This window comes from Lissotriton helveticus, chromosome 10 (assembly GCF_964261635.1).
Source record: "Lissotriton helveticus chromosome 10, aLisHel1.1, whole genome shotgun sequence".
NCBI lineage: Eukaryota > Metazoa > Chordata > Amphibia > Caudata > Salamandridae > Lissotriton > Lissotriton helveticus.
Genome location: NC_136071.1, coordinates 598,121,902 through 598,136,757, shown reverse-complemented (window position 1 = coordinate 598,136,757; position 14,856 = coordinate 598,121,902).

Below are 14,856 nucleotides of genomic sequence, written 5' to 3'. Positions count from 1 at the left end.
TTCCCGTTTTTACTTGCATTAGCGGCTGGCGCATTGGTGGTTTTCTGCCTTTTTAAATATGGATGCCCTTCCTGTGCAAGACCACGCTCGGCTGCTACTGACGCGGTTTCGCAACCGCATGCTTGATTATTATGGCACACTGCCGTTGGCGACTCTAAGCACGGCGTTTGGATTATCTTTTCGGTTCTCCTATTTCACCTGTGTCCAGCCTGTATTTCGCTGCCTGACCTGTGATTTCCTTTGGGCCATTGATTTGTGTCTCTGCGGACCAATATCTTCTGACGTCGATTTTGATCAACTGATGAGTCCTATCATTGCTCACGAGTTGGTTTGTTCTGACGAAAGGATTATGGCCTTGGCGGTGGCACATGGACTAATGGGTCCCTGGGATGTGTTGTCGGCAGCGCAAAATTTCTTGGAACGAGGTTTTCTTGAATACCCACCGAGCTGTCCTCTGATGGTTCTAGAGGATCCGGTGCTGGAAGATCACGTATGTTCCTTTCATCTTTTAAATTGGATGGCTGAACTGTTTTCGGATGAGGACAGTGACTTCCTCCTGGAGGCTGTTGCAGCTTACTTTTCATATACAGTCTTATCATAGACACTGCCTCAAATTGACATGCTGATTGATAGCATTTCCTTGATTTTATTGACTTTTAGTCAAGACGTTTTTTTTTTTCTTGCCTATTGGCTTGAGCCACATTATACTTGTGGGCTATTTTTTAGCATTAGTTTTTATAATTGAATTTTTATTCATGCTCGTTTATAATTGGATTCTGCACTCATGTGATGGCACTTCTGTTATCTTATTTAGTCCGTTCTCGGATCATGGGGGGGTGTTGTATAGCTCCTATATATCCTTATATCGTGTTAAGTTAGCATAGGTACATTTGAGATTTAAACGCCATTTTTCCTTTCTTGCAACTTCTGCACACGAACCTTAATTGTTGACTTAGCTTTCAACCTAGTGGTTTGCCGTGGTGTATGTGAGAATAATATGTTATTGCTCTGATATCAGTTTTGTTTGTTAAACCATGTCTGCACGGAGAGTGCTGAAGTTTCAGGAGCAACACGATATGGAATTGTTATGAGGTCTGATCTCCACGCCTTCATAGTCATAACACAAGTGCAGCCTTTGCCAACTTGGGCTTGAGGCGGGATTGATATTGCTTTGCACGAGAATTGTTAACACACTTGATGCGGTGCACATGCAGAGAGAGCTGGTGTATGCTGATGTGATTCCTTCATGCTAGGACACTAAGGTATGGGCCCGCCCTAAAACAACCCAAAGAGACCTTCTTAGCTAATAATATAATATATGTGTTAGGGAGGGTGAGATATAAGTGTTGTTAACTCTTATTCATTACAGCATGTTAACATGCTGTCACCATTCGCTTTTTATGTCTTAGTAACTATGCTGGTAATTTTGATACTGATAATAAGTATACTTGTATTATCTAAGATACTGCGCCTGAGAAGACGGCATTAGTAAATAAACATTTCAAATGCACATGTGTCTTCTTTACTCCATGTTCTGGTTTGTAATGATAATATAACGAAAGAGTGTTCATGAGTCCCACGTACCCTGAGGTACTGTAAGTTCATGTTCTGGTTTGTCTAAACATTGGGAGTTTGATATGTCCAATGAGACACTGTAGCTAGCTCGGTAAGGGGTGAGTTGGTTGCTAAGGTAAGTTTTGGGACACCCTAATTTGCCGAGGTTCCACTCCTCTGTGCACAGTTCTGTGTGAGTACAGAAACCCTGCTACAGTAGTCATTTTTGGGAAGTATACGAACAAACTGAAAAAAACTGTGGAGAATGGGTAACCTGAAAATAGAAACAACAACTAAAGACAATTACTTAGGGGTTTGGATCATGAGCAGTGGGAAGTCGGCAGCACACACTGCATCTATTAAAGCAAAAGCCAAGACAGTGACGTATGCCCTCTGCAAACTGAATTCCAAACTAAGTAGTCCGACAACTGGACCCATTAGAAAGGTTACAAGAGCCAAGTTACTCCCCTCGATTACATACGGCCAACTAGCATTTCCCGCGGCATCACTTAACATCATGGAACGTGCCAATTGACGAGCATTTAAACAGATCTTTCATATACCTGCCCATGCTCAGAACACCTTGGTACGCCTTGAATTTGGGCTAAACAATCAGCGCTATGAACATTGGGCCTCATTTGTTCGGTACTACCGAGGGGTTTGTGCTGCCCCCCCAAACACAATGAAGGCAATCTTGAAGGAAATCTTTGTGAAAAGTAACAACTTGTGGGCCAACGGCCTTCTAACTGCTTGCACTGAATTGCACCTGAACTTGTCTAACTGGCAGGATTTTATTTATCAACCCGGTTTTTTAATTTTTTTTTTAAAGAAACAAGTTAGATTGCTGTCCAAGGAAGCGGACTTGAAGGAACTAGAGTCTTCCAGCAGCAACATCTGGCTTTTAGCCAGTTTCTTCCACGATAAACTGAGCCAGCCATACCTTGACTCTGCCTTGAATAAGTCAATTTTAAAGCAATTCTGTCAGTGAGATTGATGGTACCACCGATAAAAGACATCAACAGCCGTGGGAAAACATTATAGGTTGTCACTACTTGCAGATTGTGTCACCAGTATGAGGAATCCATGGCGCAATGGTCTGTATATGTCACCATTTGAATGATGCACGTCACACTTTACTGAAACCCTTGTTTTTAAAATATGGGATATGCACCTGTTTAGATGCCATGAACTTCTCTTTAAGCTGGAGATCCCAATGGAACTAGCAAGATTAGCAAAATTTGCCCACAAGGTGAAAGAAGTATTACATAATGACTCAGTCAAAGACTAGAGACAAACTAGTCTTAAACTTGCGGTCCCGCTTTTTTCTTAAATTAGCAATCACCAGAATGTTTTAAAGAAATGATTAAGTCTTTTATATTACTAACAGTTTCGTTAAATGAAATGATCATGTTTTATTTATGTTCAAAAATAGTGTCTGGACGGAGTGTTCTCCAACCAGCCTTTTTCTTTTAACAATTTTAATTAATTGAAACAAACAAATTCATACTGCACGACTCATGTAAATCCACCATACATGCATACTACACAGCCAATCGGAAAAGATTTGTCCATCAATGAATCTCCAAATAAATTGATTCCCTTAAAGTGCTCATTACAGAATATCATTTGTTGCCCCTGTACTTTAGAAAGGAAGGCTAATGATGCACCTCCGTACTCTTACACTTATTAACAGTTGCAGCCTTTATGCAAAATAGGGATCACTTGTGCCTCTTCAAAATATTTGTAGTGAAGGCCTTCATAGAGAGGCTTCAGAGAGCGATTCCTCCAAGAAATCCTCTTGCTCCCGTTTTTAATCTTAACATAGTACTCCTACAGCTCATAGGTCCACCCTTTGTACCCGACAACCAGACTCTGTAGCCAAAAGGGCCTTACAAGCGCTAGACATCAAAAGGGTGCTTGTGTACTATATATATATATATATATATAAATATATATATATATAAATATAACACCAAGCCATTTCTAAAAACAAAGTTTTGATCTGGTTTAGTGGTATTGATTCTAGGTACCGGCGCCACACAGGAAAGTCCACCTATGTTGTTCTTAATTGATAAGATATACATGTATTTCACTATACAACAAAATGCATTTCAAACAAAATGATCCTTAGTATTCAAGGTATTCTTTGGTGTGGTTTTTATTTCAGGAGACGTCACAGCCAACACGTGTTTCGTCGTAATGGGAATGTAACCCACGACTTTCTCAAGGCTGTTAAGTAGAGAAAAACGAGCATTGTAACTTGTAGTTCTAGTGAACACATTATATTGCAAACTTATGTACACATTGTGTTACTGTTATTAAGAGACATGCATAAAATATTACTTGGATATGGTGGTGTTCAACATAGTACATTTACAATATAAACTGTATTAGCTGTATGCTATTAACGATTCATTTTTTAGAAAAGTACAGCTCGTGATTTACATGGTGACTTCTGTGAAAACAGAAGGTCTATGGCCCATTTCAAAACATGTGGAGAAACCAGTGTTAACTATCACCGTGCCGTGCATATGTCAACGTGCTGGATGATCTAAAGTTTGGGAGATAGTGTTTCTAAGTTTTATTAAGAATTGTGATATCATGCATAGTGTGGGTAATCATAAGGGTACCTAGTCTTCTTGTTGATAATTCTGGATTGAGAGAAATAACAGCGAAGTAAGGCGCTGAACTCAATCGAAAGTAGGCATTCTTATATTTAAGACTTTTATAGTTATCCATATATCGTTTACTTACTGAAGTTGAGGTGATACTTCCGACCCTCAAGGGGTTCTGTTGGGGATTTATTCGAATCCGGTGATTCTTGTAGACGTATGTCTCTTAATAACAGTAACACAATGTCTACATAAGTTTGCAATATAATGTGTTCACTAGAACTACAAGTTACAATGCTTGTTTTTCTCTACTTAACAGCCTTGAGAAAGTCGTGGGTTACATTCCCATTACGACGAAACACGTGTTGGCTGTGACGTCTCCTGAAATAAAAACCACACCAAAGAATACCTTGAATACTAAGGATCATTTTGTTTGAAATGCATTTTGTTGTATAGTGAAATACATGTATATCTTATGAAATTACTAAACGTGTGCTAAGGAGTTTACCAGTTATGTATGGCCCTAGCCAGCTTTAGAAGAGGGAAAGTGGTTCTCTTCTCCTTAAAGCACCGTCCCAAGATTTATCAATTAAGAACAACATAGGTGGACTTTCCTGTGTGGCGCCGGTACCTAGAATCAATACCACTAAACCCGATCAAAACTTAGTTGTCGCTAGGGGCAGCCTAAAGGAACACCATGACTTCTGTAATTAATGATAGAGCTAATAGAGATAAAGAAGCCGAGGATCTGTTCAACAATATAGGGACCCAACAACCGAGTACATCCTCGGGACAGGGTGGGCAACCTTCCAGACAGGAGGGCCTTAAAGAAAAATTTGTAAAATTAGAGAAACTAAAAATTAGTGAAACATCAAGGTGGTGGGATGCAGCTACTCTAAAACAATATATCAAAGTTAAAAGAGTACCGAGAGGCCTCAGATCTCAAATTATTCCAACATATGAGGACCTAGAACCAGACCTACTAATGGCCTGGGAAAAAGAGCTAACTAATAACTCTAACAACTTGATAATTATATTAATTGAAAACTGTGAGAGAAAAGTGGCCAAGCTCCAACAAGATATTGATAAACTGGAGGCAGAGATTAAGGATCTCCACCAGCCAGATGTAACCAGTAAAAACTATGAGATTTTAAATGACATACTACGACGACATGTCACAGATATGAAGCTAAGAAAAAGTAGAAAGCTTAAAAGAGACGAAAGGGATTAAGCTAGCGGGAGGGTATTTACTTTCGCCAAAAAATATGACCACTTAATCCCTAAAATAAGACCCCAGAACCAAGGTGAGAACAGCTCTGTCAGTTCTAGCATGACTTCCATAGATACTATCAACACTAGTGAGAGCGAGAACGAAGGACTAATGGGAGCTACTAGTGCTACAGACCCTAATAACAGTTTTTTATTAGAGATCAACAGAATAAAAAAGGGCAACAGGGAAAACAGACAAACAGGGCAGCAAGGAAAACAAGGAGAGGAAAAAGAGGTGGGAGCAGGTCCAAACAGGCAGGGAATGAAAACAAGATCCTGGAACCAAACTCAGAAGAAATAAGAAATGTCACAGTTATGAATCTGAGTGATTTTGATCTCAACAATGACATATCGGTTCTTGAGAAAGGCATGAGTTTTTGTCCCAATAATATTGGGGATTACTGTACCACTAAGGTTGATTTGTTTAAATTTACGCGCCGCTTGAAACTGAAAAAACATTTTGAAATAAACAAAACGGCAAATAAAGAATTGCAGCAAAATTTGGGTATAGTGTCTAGCTGTGAATTTTCCATTCAAGATATTGTGGACACTAGGCTTTTATTGTCTATAACAGAATGTGAGGATGAATTGATATTGACAGATAGAATCATGAGGGACTTAGATATAAATATGGATTACAACATCACAAGCAGACTTAAAGACAAATCCACATGGACACCGACACTCACAGCAGGCAATAACATTGACCAGTTCTTCAAATCAGTTTCAGCTGACCTAGACAAACACCACTCAAGAAACACGGTAACACGCATACATCGAGACAATTTATCCATTGGTGAGAGGACAGCACTCATACAACTGAGTCAAAACAAAGACCTGACAATCAGAGAGGCTGATAAAGGGGGCAACATGGTGATTATGCGAAGTAATGACTATGACCGAGAAATCCTCATGCAATTACACAATACGGAATGCTACGAAGAAATCACTACAAACCCCATATGGAAACTTACAGAGTATATCAACACTCTCCTAAAGAAATGGCATGGGATGTCCTTATTAAATGACAACGAACTCTCATATCTGAAGACAGATCGACCCAGATATCCAGTCATTTATACGGTTCCCAAAGTACATAAACCCCACACTTTCCCTCCAGGCAGACCCATTATATCGGGCATAGGGGGGCCAACAGAGAAACTGTCGGAGTACGTAGACATTTTTCTAAAACCTTTGGTACTGAACCTTCCATCTTACATAAGAGACACCAAACACATCTAGGGGACCATGGCTGATCTACCATGGGAAGATAACATGTTGCTAGTCACACTAGACGTAGTCTCCCTTTACACCTGTATCAAAAGAGACATAGGGCTGAATTCTGTCAGAAGAATGCTATCCAGGCGACCTGCCAGTGCTTGGTCACACTCCGAAATGATCTTGGAAATGGTAGAGACCATACTGGATAATAACTTTTTCTTATATAAAGACAAATGGTACAGGCAAAGACAGGGTGTGGGTGTGGCTATGGGCTCTAGATTCTCACCCTCATATGCCAACCTAGTAATGGGAAGGTTTGAGGAGATGAGAGTCTGGGGCCCACCAGCCTCCGAGTGGAACAATGACATATTGTTCTGGGGACGATACATTGATGACTGTATCATGATCTGGACAGGAACACCAGAGAAATTACATGGTTTTCATCAGTATCTGAATGACAATGACCAGAATATAAAATTTACTATGGAATATAGCAATTCAAAACTCCCATTCCTAGACGTGGAACTCTTTATAGAGAACAAAACAATACAAAGCAGACTATACAGGAAGAGCACGGCTTGCAATGCTGTACTACACGCAACAAGTGCACATCCAGAACATCAAAAAAGAGCCATCCCCTATGGGGAACTAGTCAGAACAAGCCGCAACTGCAGCAATGACAAGGAATTTGAAGACCAAAAACAAGGGGTGGTCCTAAGATTCCTAAACAGAGGATATAACAGGAGACAATTACAAAAGGCGGTAAATAGAATAGATGGAATCACCAGAAGTGACACTAAAAGAAAAAATAAAACACAAGGTCAAGGAAGACAAGATCAGACTAGTAACGGGCTACAACAACTGGTCCACTGTCTTACGTAAGAGCCTAAACAAACATTGGCACCTACTAAGAAAGGACACAACACTGACTAAGTACATAACAGAGAGGCCAACACTAACGTACAGAAAGGGTGCAACACTGAGAAATATACTAAGCCCAAGTTACCCGACTAACGTAACAAGGACAACCTGGCTGACTGAACTGGGCTTCTTCAGCTGTGGGCAATGCGCAGCCTGCAAATGGGCTTACAAAATGAGGAAGGACCGAATGACAAAAAATACAGCATTCGCACTGCTATAAATTGTCTTACCAAATTTGTGGTTTACGCCTTAGACTGCAAATGTGGCAAAAGATATATTGGCAGCACAAAGAGACCCTTGAGAGAAAGGATAAATGAACATATCAGGGCAGTGAAACAGGGAGATATGCGCTACCCAGTAGCAGCGCACATGTCCATCTGCCCAGCCCAAACACCAAACCACACATTTCAATTTTTGGGATTTGACCATGTACCCACCCACCCAAGGGGGGGAAACAGGGAATTATCACTGAGGAGGAGGGAGGCAACCTGGATACAAACACTTAGAAGTGTGGAGCTTGGGCTTAACATTGACCATGAACTTCATTATTTCCTGGGCACATAATACACCTCAGAGATGGGAGAGATTGAATTAAAGGAGTTTATGAATGCTCATTTAACAACTAAACAGTCTCTATAAATGGGTTATTGAAATATGTGAACTAATTATTTCAAACGTTCGATTATGCCTGTACTGTATATCAATCGCATGATCCTAAAGTCACATAATGACACATATATATGTTCTGTCCCAGTTTTGAGTGGAGAAACCATATTTTAATATATTCTGTCAACTTAGAAGTAACCTTATGATATAGCAAGGTTTTGCATGAAAACACCTGAATTAACACAAAAATCCGAAAACCAACACATGACCTTACAGAGGGTTGAACTAAATAAACATAACTTCGTGTTTCAAGGACTACATTGACACCAAAGAGCACTATCTAATCACCCTTACTGAACATATATAGTCCACTGCACTACTATTAGAATCACGGTTTAAGCAAATATATGAAACCAAATCAATCTTGGACCTTGATCAATGAATAGTCTAATATATAATTAATGCAAATGTATTATTAAGGGTACGGAATACGAACAAAAATGGATTATCTCTCCATGTCTAATAAATTAATAAACTTACTCGGTTTGAGAATTTTTTAACTGGGAGTAATAAACTCTAAAGTAACTACCAAAATATATAAGATATACAATGACTAAAAGATGGTCGCACTGGTCTGATAAATCACATAATTGAGACTCGGGACCTGTAAATAAACTTGAATCGACAACATGATAAGATGGCCGCTAAGGACAACACTTTAAACCAGGTTAAACTAAACGGAGCTATTTCGAAACACCGGAAGTACATCCGATCACGTGGTCCGGCACGTAACACTGTGTTACTTATAATCCTTTAAAATTAATGGCGGGGACTGATTCGCATACATGGCAGAGGGGACGGAATTGCACGACTGAAAGTTACAGCGAAAGGTAAGGTAACGTACTTGCTTAGACTAACCGGAAACGATAAAACGTAACGGAGTAGCGAAATGCGGGCTGTTTATCGAGCTAATAAAACTAGCCTGCGTCCCATTGTAACAAGAATGCGCATTGAAGTAACTATCCCTGCTACTTAATAAAACAATGATTATTTGTGGGCAAAGCACAAAAATAAGATAGCCTACTTTAAAGTGGGTACGTGTTTGGCCATACTTTTAACAGTTAACAGAATGCGTGGCACAACATGTGCTTTTAAAACGAAAATAACGCGCTATCGGGAGATAACCAACTCCTTTAACAGCTGGCCAAGTAATGCTTGCGCAAACGTTGTAGATGACTACATATCAAAAAAATCTGGATTAATTACATAATATACAGATCCCGAATACGAACCTAATATAGCGTTTTTTAAAACAGATAAGGCTGATATTGACCAGTTTATAATTAGAATTATCAATTGACTTACAGCTGCACTTTTGAACACTCTTAACACTGAATACCTCTACAAGAATCACCGGATTCGAATAAATCCCCAACAGAACCCCTTGAGGGTCGGAAGTATCACCTCAACTTCAGTAAGTAAACGATATATGGATAACTATAAAAGTCTTAAATATAAGAATGCCTACTTTCGATTGAGTTCAGCGCCTTACTTCGCTGTTATTTCTCTCAATCCAGAATTATCAACAACAAGAAGACTAGGTACCCTTATGATTACCCACACTATGCATGATATCACAATTCTTAATAAAACTTAGAAACACTATCTCCCAAACTTTAGATCATCCAGCACGTTGACATATGCACGGCACGGTGATAGTTAACACTGGTTTCTCCACATGTTTTGAAATGGGCCATAGACCTTCTGTTTTCACAGAAGTCACCATGTAAATCACGAGCTGTACTTTTCCAAAAAATGAATCGTTAATAGCATACAGCTAATACAGTTTATATTGTAAATGTAGTATGTTGAACACCACCATATCCAAGTAATATTTTATGCATGTCTCTTAATAACAGTAACACAATGTGTACATAAGTTTGCAATATAATGTGTTCACTAGAACTACAAGTTACAATGCTCGTTTTTCTCTACTTAACAGCCTTGAGAAAGTCGTGGGTTACATTCCCATTACGACGAAACACGTGTTGGCTGTGACGTCTCCTGAAATAAAAACCACACCAAAGAATACCTTGAATACTAAGGATCATTTTGTTTGAAATGCATTTTGTTGTATAGTGAAATACATGTATATCTTATGAAATTACTAAACGTGTGCTAAGGAGTTTACCATTTCTAAAAACAAACCACATTTTTCTTTGTCTTTCCCGAAACCCTACAATGGGCACCATCACTAAACTCGGCATTGTGAAGTGCATCTAGACTTGGTATGCCAAGGCAGAGTGCGCTCTTCCTTTCCCACTCCAGTGCACACTCCACAACCAAAAAAGGGTGCCACCATGGCTTTTCTCTGCAACCTTCAATTAGTTTACATCTGCAAAGCTGCCACTTGGGCACGACCACGTGTCCCAAGGTTGTATGTCGTTACAACGAATTCCGTTGCAACGCATGCCTTTACCACGCATGTGTTACAACGGAATTTGTTTTCTACGTATAACCTTTACCACTAATATTCCTTTACCACGCATAGATTAATAACGTTTTTCGTTGGTATTTTATGCATGGTGAGGGCATATTCTTGTTAAAGGTTATACCTCTCCCCTTACACGCCCCAGCCTCCACTCCTTATAATTACCCCTGCACTTAACACTTGCATTTTTTTTTTATTCCATTCCCCTTACCTTTTTAACTGTCTCCTCTCCATCTTCGTTGGTTACGTCGCTCACGTCGCTCGTACGTCGTAAAGAGGAAGCGGAAGTTTATTTTCGTTTCCTCTCTAACGACGCTGATTGCTTGATCTTCGGCACTGCAGGTTAGTTTGGGGTTTTTTTTGGTGGGGGGAGACCCCCACCAACCCCCCTTTTTAATCCCACGCTTTTTTAGTTTTTGGGGGGAGACCCCATAAGGACTTCCAAATATCTGCACCACGTGCCTACTAGCAGCTGCTTTAGGAATACTGTTTTACCGTTGATGCAGCGTGTGTGTCTACAGCCGCACATGCTACAAACTGAAATGTATGCTTACAATGTAGGCATCTGTTCATGGCATGTGGTGCTGTAGATTCACATGCACCCATCCTTCTCCCCGGAAGCTGGTGATTAACAGAGGTTTCTTTCATTTAATTTACTTGCCTATTGCAATGCACAGTACGTTTGTCTTTAACACTGCACTCCACTTACCGTAATGACCTGCTGTGCGGAAAACAGCCTTGAGGTGGAGTCTGTCTCTTTGTGCATTGTGGAACATGGTAGGTGTTGCATCAGATCTTGTGACGCTCAGTTATTTGAGAAAAAACAAGTTGCAATGCTTGAGCCCAAAAGTAGGTGGCAGGAATATGTTGAGCATATGAATCTACAGTCTATACGCTAAGTACAGTAGGCGGATCAGGCACTTTTGCATTTGTGTGTTTTAAGAGCTTAAGTTTTGGAGCCCTCTGTGTGACCTTGGCTTTTGTGGGTTCAGCCCTGTGATTAATATGCTACTGAGGCCCTTTTATGTAGTGCTTTCTTTTTTCCTATCTGCTTTCTTTCTTCAACTGTGTGCTTGAAGCAAATATGCTGCTATATGGGTTGCACATCCTAGGAAGAGCAAGCCAAACATTACTTTTCACATTACAAGTATGGTCAGAATTACTAACTCTGGCAGGGTGTCCATTGTCGATGCTGATGTGGAATAGATCAGGCCCTTCACCCTTTTTTATCTGATGAGGATGCAGATGTAGACCTGGAGAATATGAATTGGTTTCCTTCAATCTGATAGACATCTAGCTGCTGATTCCTTACCATTGAATTATCCCCAGGTGCCAGACTGGATCCGGGAAATTTTCTACAGCAGTACCTCAGGATGTCAGTAGAAAGCGTTGAGCCAATCCATAGCGACGTTGTTCGCCGGGTGTGACATCAACAGAGTTCATATAGGCCCTTCCCTGATGTAAGTATTTCCTTTCCATGCTTCCACGCAGAACCAGAGAGCGGTACCTCTGGCCATTTGGCGTATCTTGACACAGTGTGCCTATTTCTGGATGCCCTCAGGGTTCTGTAGACGGCGATATAGGCCTTGGACCCTCATTCTGTTTGCATGTGTTGTTTGGGCGTGCACCATGACTTCGAATGGTGCGGTTTATGTCTTAAGATTCGGTCATCCGCATTTAAGCGCTGCATCACACTTTTGGGGACAATTGAACTTAGTTAGGAGTCGTACTAAATTATCGCACTGCAGTGTATCAACAAGATATCACGTTTAAAAGTCAAAATAGAATCAATCATCGGAAGGAAACACGGAGTGCAGCACTACCCACAGATACATGAAGCAGAGCTCTGTGTGTGCTAGCCCTGGGGTCCTGTTACTAAGGTGCGATAAGTGGGCAGCTGTGCTTCACACTACAACATTGGTTGCACTGATTTAGGTTCTGCATCGCCGGGAGGCTTTCGAACTGGCATAGGAGGGCTGCACTACATTCATATACCGTACCAAGGGCGCTCTGCTCCTGTTTGCTGTTGATTTGCGCTATAAGTAATAACATGGGCCGGATGGATAGAAATCAGCCTAAACTAACGTTCGAAGGGCGTAAGCAGCCTACGTCCGCGCAACAGGCCGCATCGGACTCTGAGACTGCAGTGATGACGGGGAGCTCCCCAAATCTGCAGTCCATCGAGGGCACTATGGCGGCGGTTAGTCATAGACTTGACCATATGTCCACGCAATTAGAAAAACAATGCGCAAATGGGGGAGGTGGAGCAGAGGGTGTCCGCCACGGAGTATAGTCTCACAACGGTCTCAGATAAGGCGCTTAATATGGAACGGGTCCTCTCGCTTATCCAAGCAAAGAATGAGGATTTAGAGGCGCGATCCTGGCGCAATAACATCCGCGTCACGGGGCTGCAGGAGTCCACGAATGTGGGTAAAATGGAAGAGTTTATGGAGCGCCTGATTGTGGACATTTTTGGAGCCGACCAACTGTCTCGCATGTTAATTGTTGAGCGCGCTCATCGCTCCCTAGCTGCGCGACCGGTGCCGGGTGCGCCTCCGCGTCCTATCATAGCTCGCATCCTGAATTATAGGGATGGGGATGTAATTTTGAGGTTGGCACGTGAGAAAGGGACCATTGACTATCAAGGGAATAAGATGGCATTATTTCCAGACTTTACTGTAGCAGTTCAGGCTGCGCGGAGGGAATTTGGCAATGTGAAACAATTTCTACGTAAAGAGGAAGTTCCGTATGCTATGTTGTACCCGGCCCGGCTACGTATTGGAGCAGTTACGGATAATCAGATTTTCACCTCCCCAAAAGCCGCAATAGAATATGCTAAAAAACTGAAACAGCGGAAGCGTGATTCGGCTGGCGCACAGGAGGAAGAGAACCCGGGGGAGGAGGAAAGTTGAGTGTCGTACTCAGGCTGATATGGACATTATGGATTGATTAGTTGTTATAATGATCTGTTATGCACTGTGAATATGTCACGCTTTACTGCTTAGGAGTGGGTGGTGCGATTATGCTGATCCACACAGTTGGGGCTACGATTTGGATCGACTGGGTCACCCTCCTTTACTGCGCAATGCTAAGGGCAGCCATGGTTGTGATGTTGTATTCAATTGATCTTATTTGCCCACTTGTCTATCTTGGAACGGGGGGTGGTCTACGGTTCCCCTATATGTGACAGTCAAGGGCTGATTTAATTGCTACAGGAAGAAAGTATCATGTTGATGCAATGGATGTTCTATCTTGTTGCTTGGTCACCTCCTGTTCTATGGGAGGCTTACGCATCTGCGCCCCCTCCAAATGGGTGTACCCCAAATGTTGAATGCTGTTGGTTTGGGGGGGGGGGGGCTGATGGGGGTTGGGGACGGCTTTGGCAGGTTGGGGATGCTGAAGTGGGTGGAGGGTTGGTGAGGATGGGTACCGGGATTGGGTCTGTTCATTGCCTATTTGTTGGGGGCGGGGGTGGTTGTATGGGTGCAGCTGTGCAATGTGTGCGTGTAAGTTTTACTACTGGTCTCTGAAGGTGCGTTACTCAAATATCTATCACATGTTACGATTTATTTTTGTCTTTAATGGCTAGAGTAGGCAAAATCACTTGGCTCACGTGGAATGTGCGGGGGTTGAACAGGCCACTAAAAACCAGACAAGCATTAGCATATTTAACTCGACATAATCTTCAAGTGGCATTCCTGCAGGAAACGCATCTTACAGGGCATACTGCCGCCTCTGTGGCTAAGCAATGGGCCGGATTTCGCGTAGCCTCCAACTATTCCTCTTATGCTAGGGGGGTAATGATATTGATTAAAAAGAATGTCCCGTTTGTGAGCATGCATGAGGGAATTGATAAGGATGGTCGGTAAATCATACTGCAAGGGACGCTTTGTGGTACCTTAATTACAATAGTCAATGTGTACGGACCGAATGTGGATGACCCTGATTTGTATACAATTTTGTGGAATAAGGTTTATGCATTGCCGGCATCCGCTATTATATGTGGGGGAGATTTGAAGGTAGTATTGGATCGTGATGTGGACAGGAAGACATGTCGCCTGACTTCTGACAAGAAAGCGGGGCAGGCGGTGAGAGATGGCATGACTGAGTTGGGTTTGGTGGATGTGTGGCGCTTGCGGCATCCGGGTGTGAAGGAGGGGACTTGTTATACCTATGCGCATG